Genomic DNA, 13,593 nt, shown 5'->3' on the forward strand with positions numbered 1-13,593 from the left:
CCTGAAAGATAATACTGCTCTATCCACGGCAAAAGTCCTTTTGAAGGAGTTTCTGCCGAGATTTGGGTTACCCAGAATTATTTGGAGTGACAACGGAAGTGAATTTGTGGGTCAGATCATGCAGAAAGTATGTACAGGCCTTGGCATTAAACAAAAGTTCCACGCAGCAAACCATCCTCAGTCAGCAGGTTTGGTGGAATGCTATAATGGCACTCTTAAGCTTAAACTCGCGAAAATACAAGCCAGCACGGGTCTTGCTTGGCCTGATGCCTTGCCCTTGGCTCTCTTATCCACCAGAACAACCACCCATTCCCGTATGGGGCTTAGTCCTTACGAGGTTGTATTTGGACGCCCTGCAAATGTTTGGGGAGTCCCAAGGCCAAAGAAATACTCCGAGATAGAGCATCCATTGTTAATTGACTATTTGCATGATCTCACCACTAAGTTACGTGTCCTTCACCAACAGGTACAAGATACTTTGCCTCAGGCTTCAACGGATCCTGGTCATACCATACGGCCCGGAGATTGGGTCTGCATTAAAAACTTCCAGAGGTCGAAGAACTTGGAACCTCGCTGGAGAGAACCTCGTCAAGTACTTCTAACGACGCGTACTGCAGTGAAGGTGGTCGGCAAAAAGAACTGGGTACATGGGGTACATTGCAAGAAAGTGCCCCTACCTTTGCCTTATGATCAGTGGGTTCATAACCCAATTGGCGATTCTGAAAGCGAAAGAATACGAAGATTTGGACTGTTTAGCGATGCACACCTAGACTTTGCCAGATCAGAGAAAGACGACGACGAGGTCCTCCAAGCAGCTATACCACCGGCATTGAAATTGGACACTACTAAACCACATCTCCTTTTCCAAGAACAAACTGTACCTGGTTCCCAGAGGTACGATTTGAGGCCCAGACTGAACAAAAATACCTCAATAGTGCCTCATTGACTTTGTCTTTATCCCGATTTCCACATGTTGCAGGGCCGTGATCGTAGTCTCAGAATTGTGACCCAAGGTGTGGCTCTAGGCCTGTGGGACTTGTAGGAAAATAAAAGAACTACAGACAATCACAGCTGAGTGAAGCAACCTCCCATCACGGGCAACATTTAGAGATGGAAATAACTGTTCAAAAGGGAATGGACAAAATACAAACAATGAGCACGAAGCATTGTAAATTATTGCATAATCGTTTTGTAGTGGCTTTAATAATATTGATTTTAATGTGTATTATATTGTCTTGCATAGGATGGGGACTACATGTAATTTTTACGCAGTCTATTCCCAAAGTTACTGTTGAAATGCATACACATGTCGCTCTACCCCCTCATGTTGAGTCAAGAAGGAGTGAATTCCGTAACAACACATTTGTTTCTATGCTACACCAACATCATTTGGCTACTAATGCGACGAACTGTTGGGTTTGAGGTCTTCTGCCAAGTAAAGTGAATACTGGAATACCATACATTACCCTTCCTTTTTCATTTAATGGTTCGTGTAGTGCATGGTGGGAATTGAGTGCCAGTTGGGTATTTTCTGGAGATGGTGATACCCGAGATGTAAGGAGCTTGGGAGTACATCTATACCATTTATGTTGGCGGGACAGAAAAAGGATGTATGGGACGAATAGTGAGAAGTCAGAATATGCTGATCGCCAAACCAGATCTACGGATTTGTATTTCCTGCCCTCTAATAAAACCTCTCGAAAAGGACAAACTTTTCTAGTGCTACCTGGACAAGCACCATTCTGCATTAGGAAAGGAGGGTTAGAATATAAAGGTAAAAGCAAATGCCAACATATTGTGACCTTGAATGGGACAGATTGGCATTGCATGGTTCCCTCACATAATACATACTTCGTGGAAATAAGGCTTACACTTCTCTACCTGGTAATTGGAGAGGCACTTGTTATATCGCTTGGTTGTTGCCCCCTACATATATAGCAGATGCCAAGAATCATTTACAGAAAAGAAGGGTGGCGTCTGACCAGGATACGTTAGGACAAGAAGTCGGGGATGTCTTGAAAGGACTTCTTCCATTCTGGGGTCCAATAGCCAACAGTAGAGACATAAGACAACTAATTCGAGTTGTAGAAGCCACTGTCAATGAAACAGCTGGAGCTTTGAGTAATCTCACTGCAGAACTCGTTGCTGACCACCTTGTCACGCTGCAGAACAGGATGGTATTAGATATTATTCTTGCTGACCGTGGGGGCGTATGCAAATTGATCGGATCTAGCTGTTGCATTTATATTCCAGACAACGCCCCTACAGTATACCAAGCCATCTCTAAACTACATAAGATCGCTGAGTCCGTTCACCAGGATGAAGGGAATTGGTCTCTGATGGGATGATTTGGGGGACTACTGTCTACATGGGGATGGAAGATTCTTACCTTTGTAGGAGCGACTTTGGCTATTCTCTTCTCATGTTGCCTTTGCCTACAATGTGGTCCCGCTATATGCGGGCTCTGCGCCACCCTGTGTGTTCCAAATCCTGTATCCCAGAAAGCAGAGAAAACAAAGATAATGCTGCAACAACAGCTTGTAGATTTCATGGCTATTGAAGTCGGTTCTGATTAACAACAGCCTCTGTGTTTTTGCCTGAGTAATGGCAAAAGGAGGGTCTGAGGAAATTTGATTACGGCTCCATCTTGCATATTGACACCATTGTGATGTTGCCCTCACTCAGGCACCAACGACCTTCGTAGCGTTTCTTTCATACTCTGTACTGTAAGATGTTAAACGACCTTTTCCTGTCTCTCTGAGCAAAGTACATTCTGAGACCCGGCTCGAAGCAACTAATTCCCGTGATAACCATCTATTGACCCTTGGTGATCCTTCTCTGCCTCTCCAATTGTTTTACGAATCACCACCTGCAACACGCAAACACGTCCTGTTGTAAATTAATTTAACTTAGGAATGCTCATGCCACCTGGCCTATAGGGTCAGGTAGAGAACACGACCCTAGGGAAGGAATTTCTATTACCTATTATCCTGTATCTTGTACAAAGAATGTTTGCTAGTGGATGATTTGTTTGTTTTTATTGCACATAGAGGGGGTTGTTGCTTTAGGGGATTCAAGCGCTATAAAAGACTGAGTCACGGATTGAAGTGGCAGTCTCCTGAGAACCTACCACTGATGTACTTCTAGGACAACTGTACCTAGCTGCAGCTAATAAATTGAAGTTCCTATGCCAACAGAGTGTTCCGTGTCTCTGTACATTTAGAAGGCGAACTCAGAAGATTTCAGGCGTACCCTGCGCCGCCAGGCCTAATTCAGCCTGGTTCTTCAGCCCCCTACCAGAGCAATTGCCAACCCCGGTGGGACCTATCATAAGATCTCAATAAACCACCCAATCATTATTAGCAATGGGCGTTGTGGTGTACAAAGCACAGGGACATATTCAATGCAAGCTTATAACCCACACTCCCTCGGAATTCCTCATTCATGGTAAATAATTGCAATCCCAATCCTATCACAAACGGAATTCATCAGGTTACCAGCACCTGTCGACAAATGGTAGAAACGAACTGAACCATCCAGTGTAACACACATGCAGACCCAGGCATCTAAGGCCATCACAGACCTATTATTGCTCGATTTCGGGTGGCTGAATGCCACTTGTCCCTCTAGGAAGTTGAGCACCAACCACTGAGGGCACGTGACTAGTTAGCACGGAGGAGTCGCGTTCATTATTGGAATTTACCAGACAGCTCCACCAACTAAGAAAAGCCACGCACCACCACCCACAGAATTAAGAAAGAGCTAGCAATCTGTCAGTCCTTTCTGTGTTCACGCTGGGCAAGGTTTCCCCACGTTGAGTTAAATTAAGCCAGAGGCTCCACTCCTGATGGTGCTCTTAAGTCAATTACTTTAAGTTTCCACTTTGCAACCATACTCTCCCTGGAATCCAAAGACTTTGGTTTCCTGGAAGCTGCTCAGCAGGTCATGGGAATAACGCCCCTGGATCGTTAGTCAGCATCATTTATGGTTGGAACTAAAACGGAGTTTGTCTCTTTGGACTTACGACTTTCGTTCTTGATAATCAAAGTATTCTTAGCAAATGCTTTTGCTTTTGATAATCTAGCTCCAGTTCAAGAAGTTCACCTCTAACAGCACAGTACATATGCCCCCAGCCCTGTCTCTTAATCATGGCACTTGTTCCGAAAAACAACAAAATAGAACCCGAGTACTATTCCATTATACCTAGCTGAAGAATTCAGGCGACCCGCCTGCTTTGAATACTTAAATCTTTTCAAAGTAAACACTTTCGACTCCCAGGATACTCAGATCAATTCCAATCTAGGCATGCCTGGCTGTGTTGGTGAGTCAAGAGCATTAAGGGAGGCACAAGAGGCTGGGACAGGCGGCAGCTCGACTTGCGGCGGCACGCCAGCTTTATACCAAGATCCAACTATGAGCTTTTTAACCACAGCAACATCCATTGGAGCTGGAATTACCGTGGCTGCTGGCACCAGACTTACCTTCCAGTGGATCCTTCTTAAAGGATTTAAAGTACACTCATTCCAATTACAGGACATCAAAACGAAAGAGTCCTGTATTGTTATTTTTTGTCACTACCTCCCGAGTCGAAAGTGGGTAATTTGCACGCCTTCTGCGGATGTGGAGCTGTTTCTCGGGGTCCCTCTCTGGAATAGAACCCTTATTTCCCTTTACCCATAGCCACAGAAATTACCATTGAAAGTTGATAAGTCAGACATCCGTATATATTGTCGCCGTCACAGGGAGGTGCAATCCGCCTGAGGTTATCTTGAGTCACCAAATTGCCAGGTGAGTCCAGATTGGTCTTGATCTGATAAATACACGCATTCCATGAGGTCAGCGCTCATCTGCATGTATTAGCTCTAGAATTACCACAGTTGTTCAAGTAACAGATGAAGCAAAGAACCCATAACTTATTTAATGAGCCATTTGAAGTTTCACTGTACCGGTTCTGTTTACTTACGCATGCATAGTTTAATCTTTGAGAAAAGCATATGATACTGGCATGATCAAACAGGTTGGCACACCTGCTTGATGGCAGGAGAAGCTGTGAGCCCATCCTGGACCAGCCTTCACACCCCTTGGGATCCTGCTTAGGGAGCCGCTGCTTGCCCGCTGGAGGTTGGGGGGACAGGGCAGTCACACAGGCACCGCAACAGCAGGCCAGGCCTACTTCATGACAGCAGAAGGGAGAAATGTGCCTAGGTACAGCCTGAGCAAGTCACAGAGGCTCTGTGTCCCAGCCTGGGCACCAGGGTCCACCCCACTGAACAGTTATTTTAAGCTGCTGCGGAAATGCACTGGGTGTAAAACGGCAACAGACAAGCACATGATGACCAGACCACAAGGCAGCATCGGGGACTAGCACCATTGACTCCCATCTACCCTGGTTAGACCACATTTCAACCTGCCAAGCTACTTGGCCTTTGCTCTACCGAGTGGCTTCCACAAAAGGCATACTTTCAAGTCAGACAGTCCAGGCAGGAAACATCTGCTGAGGCTGGCCAAGTAGTCCATCCCCAAGTGGACCAAGTGTGAACAATCAATCAAAGCACAGTGCTTGCTAAACTGGCTGCCTTGCATAGGGATGTCAGCTTTGCACCCCTACCTGCTCTCTGAGAAGCAAGGCTCGGGTGAAAGATCCATCAGACAGGGCTGGAAGGCAGTCACAGACTGAGGGCTTTGGGACCCCAGGGTAGGTGACCCTGGCTTTCGCAGCACCTGGTGAGAAAGACAGGGGACAAGGCAGTTATCTTAGACCTTGTCTCTCATAATCCAGAGAAAGGCTACCTCCCATTCTTGTAATACATGCACACTGAATTAAAGAGGGCCATCAGAACAAACACATCCAACCTTCTGGAGCCCTGGCTGGACATGGAGAGTCAAATCAGCAGTTATAGAGACTTCCAAGTGAGCCCTGCCATCATGATCACAGCAGTGTGATGGCTAAAACCAGCACCCTCCTCCTCAAACCATCCCCCCCCAGCAGGACGCTATGCACAGGATGTCATCTTGGCATCCAGGCCTGCATTCCGGAAAGCAAGGCTTTGAGGAAAGGCCCATTCCGACAAGGCTGGAAGGCAGCTGCAAACTCAGGCCCTTAGAGTCACCCAGGTGAGAATGGCCGGACAACAGTGAGGTCTCAAAGACCCAGTCCCTATTAATCCGAGGTAAGTCTGCCATCTTTTCTTACAAACCGTGCTCGCCAAGTAACTCAATCAATTCAAGCTTTATTTCGATTTAAAGATTCATGAAAGAACATAAAAGAACATATCACTAAGAATTCCAATCAAGCACAGACATTACAATAATTTTGCTGGAAAGTGAGATACATTAGAATTATACGGATTCAAATTTCAAATTTGTCAAGGGGCTGTAGCGCATTAATCATCTTAATTTAATATAAATATAAAGTGCAAATGCGTACTCAGTTAAAACAGACCAAAAAGACATTTAATTAAAATTGTACTAAGAAATAAAAAATATAATAAAACATTTACCAAATGCCAATGAATTTTATTCTAAATAATGTAAGTTCATTCAAATTATACTAAGCGAGTGAATCGAATATTATTTAAATTGAGACATGATATCTGTTAGGAACCAATTGCTAGAGCATGATTGTAATATGGTTACATTAAAATGTGAGTCCTCTTTTGTTTCTTAGATAACTAGAAGACAACAGAAATCTACTAACACCAAATGCAATGGGTTGTGAGCTGCCTGATTTTAATATTCTCAGTGCCTCTAGATAATTCCTGATCTTCAAATTCTGACACAGCGGCTTGATCCATTTTCTTCTGAGAATTGCACATAGAGGGCAAAAGAATAAGATATGTGCAAAATCTTCATTGTGCCTAATGAGCATAGGGTGCACTTGGGGTCCCTTCACGTAGTCTGTGGCATGGCCCACTTGGCTGTAAAGGAGTTTGTCTGCAATGGCTCATATCTAACTTTCAGCTAAAGTGTCTTTGCTAACTGTGTTCGATCTCATCCAAAAATTGCTCAAAACTCGGGAAAAGTTTGATAGATAGATATTGTGTGGTAAGTCTCCTTGACGTACAGCCTAAGTGACTCTGTGCAGGATAATATTATGTCTTGTTTGCACCTATCAGATAATACAGAATCTTCCACACGGTAGCCCAAACCCACAAGGCGACGCTGGAGACAAACACCGCACTTTTAGAAAAGGGTTTTATTTTATAAAATGCAATGATTCTCTCTCTTTTAGAATAAGGCTTGGAGTTTTATTTTACACAATGCTCTCTAACAGAAAGGCTTTACCAGATGCCAAATGCACAGGATTCAAATACACAAAAATATATATTCATGTTTATATGCAAGCAATAATCTAGATGCATGAATAATACTGATTAATAAACAAGCAGCAAATAATATGAGATAAGACTCAAGAAAATATACTGGACATCCTGCAAGAGATCAGAAAGATATATATATATATATATATATATATATATATATATATACACACACATCAGATGATTACTTTGCATGTGCACCTCAACTCACTCCCACATCACAAAGAAAACACCTCAAATGATCAAAGCCACTGGCCAAACATCACAATGGCGATAACCAAAACTCAATACTTCACCTGGTGCAAACACTGCATCTCAGACTGGGGAAGTTAAACAGCCGTGATTGAGTGCCTCAGCAACCAGGGTCCCACACTCCAAGTTAGATGCGTCCGTCCCCACTCGGATTCCAAACTCCCAGTTTCTGAGTCAACAACCCTCAGTTTTATGATCTCAAAACACACTAGTAGATTCGGGAAAGACCTCCCTCCCCCCGGGCCAGAGGAATCTTACCAGAACTGGCCAGGTTCCAAGCAAGCATTCCCATGGCAGGAAGAAGTTCTCACTTCCCCTTCTCCAAATCTTGCATGTTCCAGCCTTTATCTTGACAAAGCTCACAAAGCCTTCTGGGTACATCAACAAAAAACAATCCTTGAACATGAATAACCCAAACAACTTGCAAGCACTGCTGTGCACGCAGAAAAGCTGAAGAAAGGCAGAGTTAGGAAAATAATGACATGAGGACATGTCGAAGCCAATAGTAAGAACTTCATAATTCTCATCAATGTACAACACAATGCACAATTGTGCACAACTGCTTATAGATCCACATACTCCATCTCTCAATGTCCTATAGCATCACATACTTCATCTCTCAATGTACAACACCGAGCACATGTGTGCATCACTGCCGGACAACACTGCACTTCGAGACCAAAAAGTACATTCCACAACTCTCTCCCCCTCTCACGCTTTCAAATGCACATCCCACACCTTCTGTTCTTGGCAAGGCTGTCCTACTCAGTGGCAGCTTCCACTGAAAGACTGCAAGATTACAAGAAAGAAACTTTTAAGAGAAACAGGCATATGCAGGACATCGTACATCTAGGCTAGGATAAAATAACACACTAAAGTCAATTAAAATAATGGTAGTCAAAGGTCATCACAGGGTATCAGACAACAAGAGTGCCTCTAGCACTGCACATTCCAATAAATGTTCTTAATCTTGCTCTATGAATCTGACGTCAGTAGGCTGGGGTTAGCCCAAAACCTACTCAGTCCCAACTTCTGGAACCATTTTGGACATGAGCCAGGGGGAAGTGCAATGGACATTAAGTTTCAATAGTTCACGCAATGTCTCCCTATATGTTTTTAATTCCTCGATGGTCCAGATTCTAACCCAGTAGGACAATGATCTCCATATAGACAAGTGTTCCAATCTTTTAATGCCAATATTATATGTTAACGGAATCAGTCTGGTATTTTGGGGGAGTGATGTAAACATCCTCATAATTTTATTTTCCCCAACTGTTAAAGGGTTTAGATTTACCCCACCCCATAGCTCTGATCCATAAAGGGCAGAAGTTTGGGCCCTGAATTTGTAGACCTCCAGAGCCAAAGTGATGGCCTTTGACATTTTTTTGCTTCTTTACTATAGGGATAGCATTTTGCAATAGATTTGTCCTAGCCTTGTTTATTTACGGGTTCCACAACAGTTTTGAATCAAGTGTAAGCCCCAAGTATATGAAATTGGAAACACACTCCAGTGGCACCTGGTTCAAGACTATTTTATTTTTAAAACGTATGTATGGTCTAATTGCCTTTTATTTAGTCTTGGTGGGGTTTAGGGGTTTATTTCAAGGCCACTTAGTCTACAATAATGGCTAAGACTGTCAAGTAAGTTTTGTAGCCCCCTAGAGGTCTGAGACAGTAAGATTGTATCATCAGCAAAGGTTAGTGTGCAAATATGAGCTCCTCCACACTTCGGTGATTCATGGGATGATTTTTGTAAGTGCTGGACCAGGTCATTCACATTAAGTAAAAGCAGGGTTGGTGCCAAGATGCAGCTTTGGCGCACACCCCTCCTGACAGGAATCTCCTCTGTAAGCTCCTTCCCTATGCCCTGGCGTACCATGGCTAAGTTACCTTCATGGAGCCTTAAAATCTCCTCTGGCACACCCTGCTGATGTAAAGATCCCAATAAAAGATCTTTTGGAATTGAGTCAAAAGCTGCTTTCAAATCAATGAAAGCAATGTCCAAGTTTTAACTTTGTGTACTTCCAGGCTAGGTTTAAGAGTCTAAAAACTTGCTCGATTGTACTTGTTTTTAGTCTGAAGCCAGCCTGGCAGAATGAAATTATGTAATTATCCAATATCCATTCATTTAACTTGCCCAAGATTTGCTTTGCATAGACTTTTTGAAAGGTATCTATCAGGCTTATAGGCCTGTAATTCGCAGGGTCGCCCCTTCTGCCCTTTTTGTGAATGGGAACTAGCTCTACCAAGTAACACAAAGAGCAATTAGAGAAAAGGCACATGACCTCCTGGATCCATGTCTGTACTTGAAGACTCAACTGAGTCTTCATCAGGACTTCAAGGGGTATCCTGCAATCAGGACACGCCATAGGAACTCATTGCGCATGACCAGATATCCAATGTTCGTAAAGACCAGATACCCTAGAAGGATGGCCCTCTGATTGCACAGTGAATTCTGAAAAATGATTCTGCTAGCCCTTGAAGAGACAGGGACTTTAAGGTCCGGGTTCTTGGAGCTAGAGCTGGTTATCAAGAAAGGGGCTATAGGCTTCAAGGAGCTCTGACCCGGAGCCAGGTCAAAGCTTCTGAACCCAGACAAGCAGGTAAGACCTTCCCAGGCCTTGCGACCCCCGTCTGTGGCACTTTGAGAAATGCAGGGACAGGGAGCAGAGCCCAGGGCCAGGTACTTTGTGACACTGTGGGCTGGGGAAGGGAGTCCAGGGCCTGGAACTTAAAACCCATGGCCTGCTGGGGCTCTTACCCTGGGACGGGAGACTTCCACAGGCCTGCGGGCCCTGTCCCAGGCACTTTGTGACATGATGAGCTGGAGAAGGGAGCCTGGGGCTTCCACCTTGGACCAGTCAAAGTTCTGGCCCAGGGCCCGATCAGAGCTTCTTATCCTGTGCAAGCAGGGGAGGCCTCTCTGGGCCCGCAGTTCTCCGTTCCAGGCTCCATGTGACACAGCAGGCCATGAGACAGAGCCCGCGGCTGGGGTTTCCAACCCCAGGCCTGCCGGTCCCCATCCTGGGCACTTTGAGACACAGCACATGGAAACCAGGCCCCAGTGTCCTCACCCTGTGATTGCCTGAGCACTACTCATTTTTGTAACCTGTGCGCACTGACAGAGGGGGACATTTGAGAGAATGTATTCTACCTCTTGGAGCCCTGACTTGGATTCAAGCTTCAAATTAGCCCTCTTTTGGACTGTCAGGGCAGCTTGGGAATCTGAACACTGAAGTCACATGAAGGGAATGATGGGTTTTGTTTATTCATTTTAAGCACAAAACATCTCCAGTGATGTTGGCATGGCACATTTTGTACTACTCATGTAGGTATGGTTAAAATTCCTAATTTGGATTATGCCCAGGCCAAGTTTAAATATTAATTTGGACTGCATGCCAAGTCCAATTTTTACTTTTGTGCTAAAACTACCAATAATGCTAGCACTCTCATCACATACAAAATCCTTTAAAACCATAAACATAAAATGTCCCCTTTTCCCAGTTTTTCACCTCTTATCCAAGTCATACGTCTGGGACTGTATCTTGGGCAAACCAATTATCATTCAATGACTACTTTTCAAGGAGGTGTCTTGCGGGCTGATGGAAGTTCAGGCAGTGGTTCAAGTTGGAGGGCCCACAGTTCTGTAGGGCCTTGCATGCATGGGTCAGGAGCTTGAACTGGCATCTTTTCTGTACAGGGATCCAATGAAGTTCCCTGAGGTAGGGAGCGATGTGGGTTTTTCTAGGGAGGTCCACGAAGAGTCTGGCTGTGGCTCTCCTAATTTGTTTGACTAGCTTTCAGTTTTCTTTGACAGTAAGAGTACTGGTATTATGGAAGCTCTTAATTCCATGGGTCCCGAGAGAGCCCTAGAGTCAGGTTAGATAGATCTGCCTTACAGCCAGCTGAAATTTCTTCTTGCTCCATTTGCGAGTTTTCCACCATTTCCTTGGAGTAGTCTGGACAGGCCTTGAAATCATGTAAGCCTAGCTCCCTTGTCGACCCTTGTCCTCCTCAAATTTTGTCTGCCTGTCTGAATACTGTCAACCCGGTTTTAAACCTTTTTCTGAATAGTTGTATTCAATCTGTAACTGCTCCTAGCTTTTGGAAACAAGTTCAACAGATAACGCTATTGAAAAAGCCTTCAGCAGACAGAGCACTTTTGAGTAATTTCAGGTCTATCTCCTTATTATCTGCTTTTTCTAATATACTGCAGAAAAGTCGAACAGGTTATCCATCCATGAAGGGGGGTGAGGAGGGGTGAACCACAATGGCCCCAGTACCAGAGTCTCAAGGATAATTTCTTTTGAGACCCTCAAGCACATGATCAGTCTGGAGTGCATGTAACCTCCGCTTAGAGTTGTTTGGTGAATTACGACACCATTGGGTCTGTCACTTAAGTGTCCCGTTCTCAAAGTGACTGCATAACCTACACCAGGAGGGAGACTGTCTGGATATCGACAGTGGTGTGGGAGTTAATATTATATCCTTTCTTCTAGGTAAATCTTTACTCAGTGAAAGAAGAGGAGCGATAGGGATAAAACTACAAACAGGGGTGCTGTTGAGTGGACAAGTCACTGGTCCATGACACATGGTGAACGGGTGAGCATGTTTCAACCTAGAACAGCCCTAATGGGTCAATGGCCTTCGTCAGGACCAACAATATTGGGACCCTAGTCTCTTAGGTCTTGCCAAAAGGAAAAAGGGGAAGAGGTGGGTTTACTCACCCATCTTCGTCTATGAGCACACTTAGCTCAAGATGGTCAGTGGTGATAGGCTCCTTCTTTAAGCCTACACCTGGGAAGGAAATAGAGAAAGTTGGCTGGTGATGCTTTTCTCAATAACTCCCACAACACCCAATGTGACAAACTCAAAAAACCACAGATAGAAATATTGCTGGTTACGGTATGAAAATTGTGTAAGTCAAACCAAGAAAATGTCTAAGTAAAACCTAAAAACATCAAGGACACTGCCTTGCATGGAGAACTATGGCGTGAAGCGTAGAAAACTGTACTCCAAGGTAGGTAGTGTAAACAAGGGGAACTTTAGTGTTGAATAAAGGCGAATTTTAAATGTAAGTGAAATTAAAGGGCACTGTCTTGCGAATAAGACTATCAGGCCACTTATAATAACAAACAAGATATATCAGTGTGTATCCATAGAGATGGAAGTTATGATTGCTGGGTGAGTGGTAAAAACTCCAACACATTGACAAATATAAACAGCAAAAATAGAGGTTATTTTACCTCAAGAAGATACTTTTAATGCTTCATGGTTGTGGAGGGATATTTATGGACAATAGGTAAAGCCTGGGAATGGAAAGTAAAGGCAGAGAATACTAATTAGATAACACTAGTTAAATAACAGTAGTTTTCTAAAAAGGAACTTTTCCTTAATGCAATAGGCCCTAAGCGTCCTGACAGAAGAATTTACTTTGCTTGAAACTGTCCACAGCAGCCTTCCTGCATGCCTCTGCCCACCGGAATGCTAGAAATGGTTTGAAGAGGCCTGGAGTTTATAGCTGGCATGCTGACCTTAATTGGATAATTGGGCCAAAAAGGTGTGAAAGCTGCTCGTGGATTTTTACAAACAGAAATACTCGAAAAAATAAATGGAATTCCAGCATTGTTTAGAAATATCTCAAAGAAGTGGATTTAGACCGTGGCTGTTAAATCTTTTCTTGCTCCCTTTGTGAGTTTTCAACCATTTGCTTGGAGGAGTCTAGACAGGCCCTGAAATCATGTAAGTCTGCCTCTTCTGTCAACCGTTGTCCTCCTTGAATTTTGTCTGCATGTCTGAATACCATCAACCCTGTTTTAAACCTTTTCCTGAATAGTTCTATTCAATCTGCAACTGTTCTTAGCTTTTGGAAACAAGCTTAACCAATATATGTTGGAAATGGCCCTTTTTGCAGGGTTATCCCCATTTTTGCTTCTTCCCCCTATTTTTTCCTGACCTGTTGTTGTTGGCTTTAGGACTCTGGGCACTTTACCACTGCTAATCAGTGCTAATGTGCATATGC

At 44.0% G+C, this 13,593-nt stretch overlaps 1 protein-coding gene and 1 pseudogene across 8 annotated transcripts in view; both read right to left on the reverse strand.

The window, feature by feature from the left end:
* USP54 (ubiquitin specific peptidase 54) overlaps positions 1-13,593 on the reverse strand; it is a 1,650,598-nt gene that overhangs the window by 987,272 nt on the left and 649,733 nt on the right. The window lies entirely within an intron of this gene.
* Positions 3,364-5,020, reverse strand: LOC146867076 (18S ribosomal RNA; annotated as a pseudogene).

The sequence above is a fragment of the Triturus cristatus genome, chromosome 1_2 (genome assembly GCF_964204655.1).
Source record: "Triturus cristatus chromosome 1_2, aTriCri1.1, whole genome shotgun sequence".
Taxonomy (NCBI): domain Eukaryota; kingdom Metazoa; phylum Chordata; class Amphibia; order Caudata; family Salamandridae; genus Triturus; species Triturus cristatus.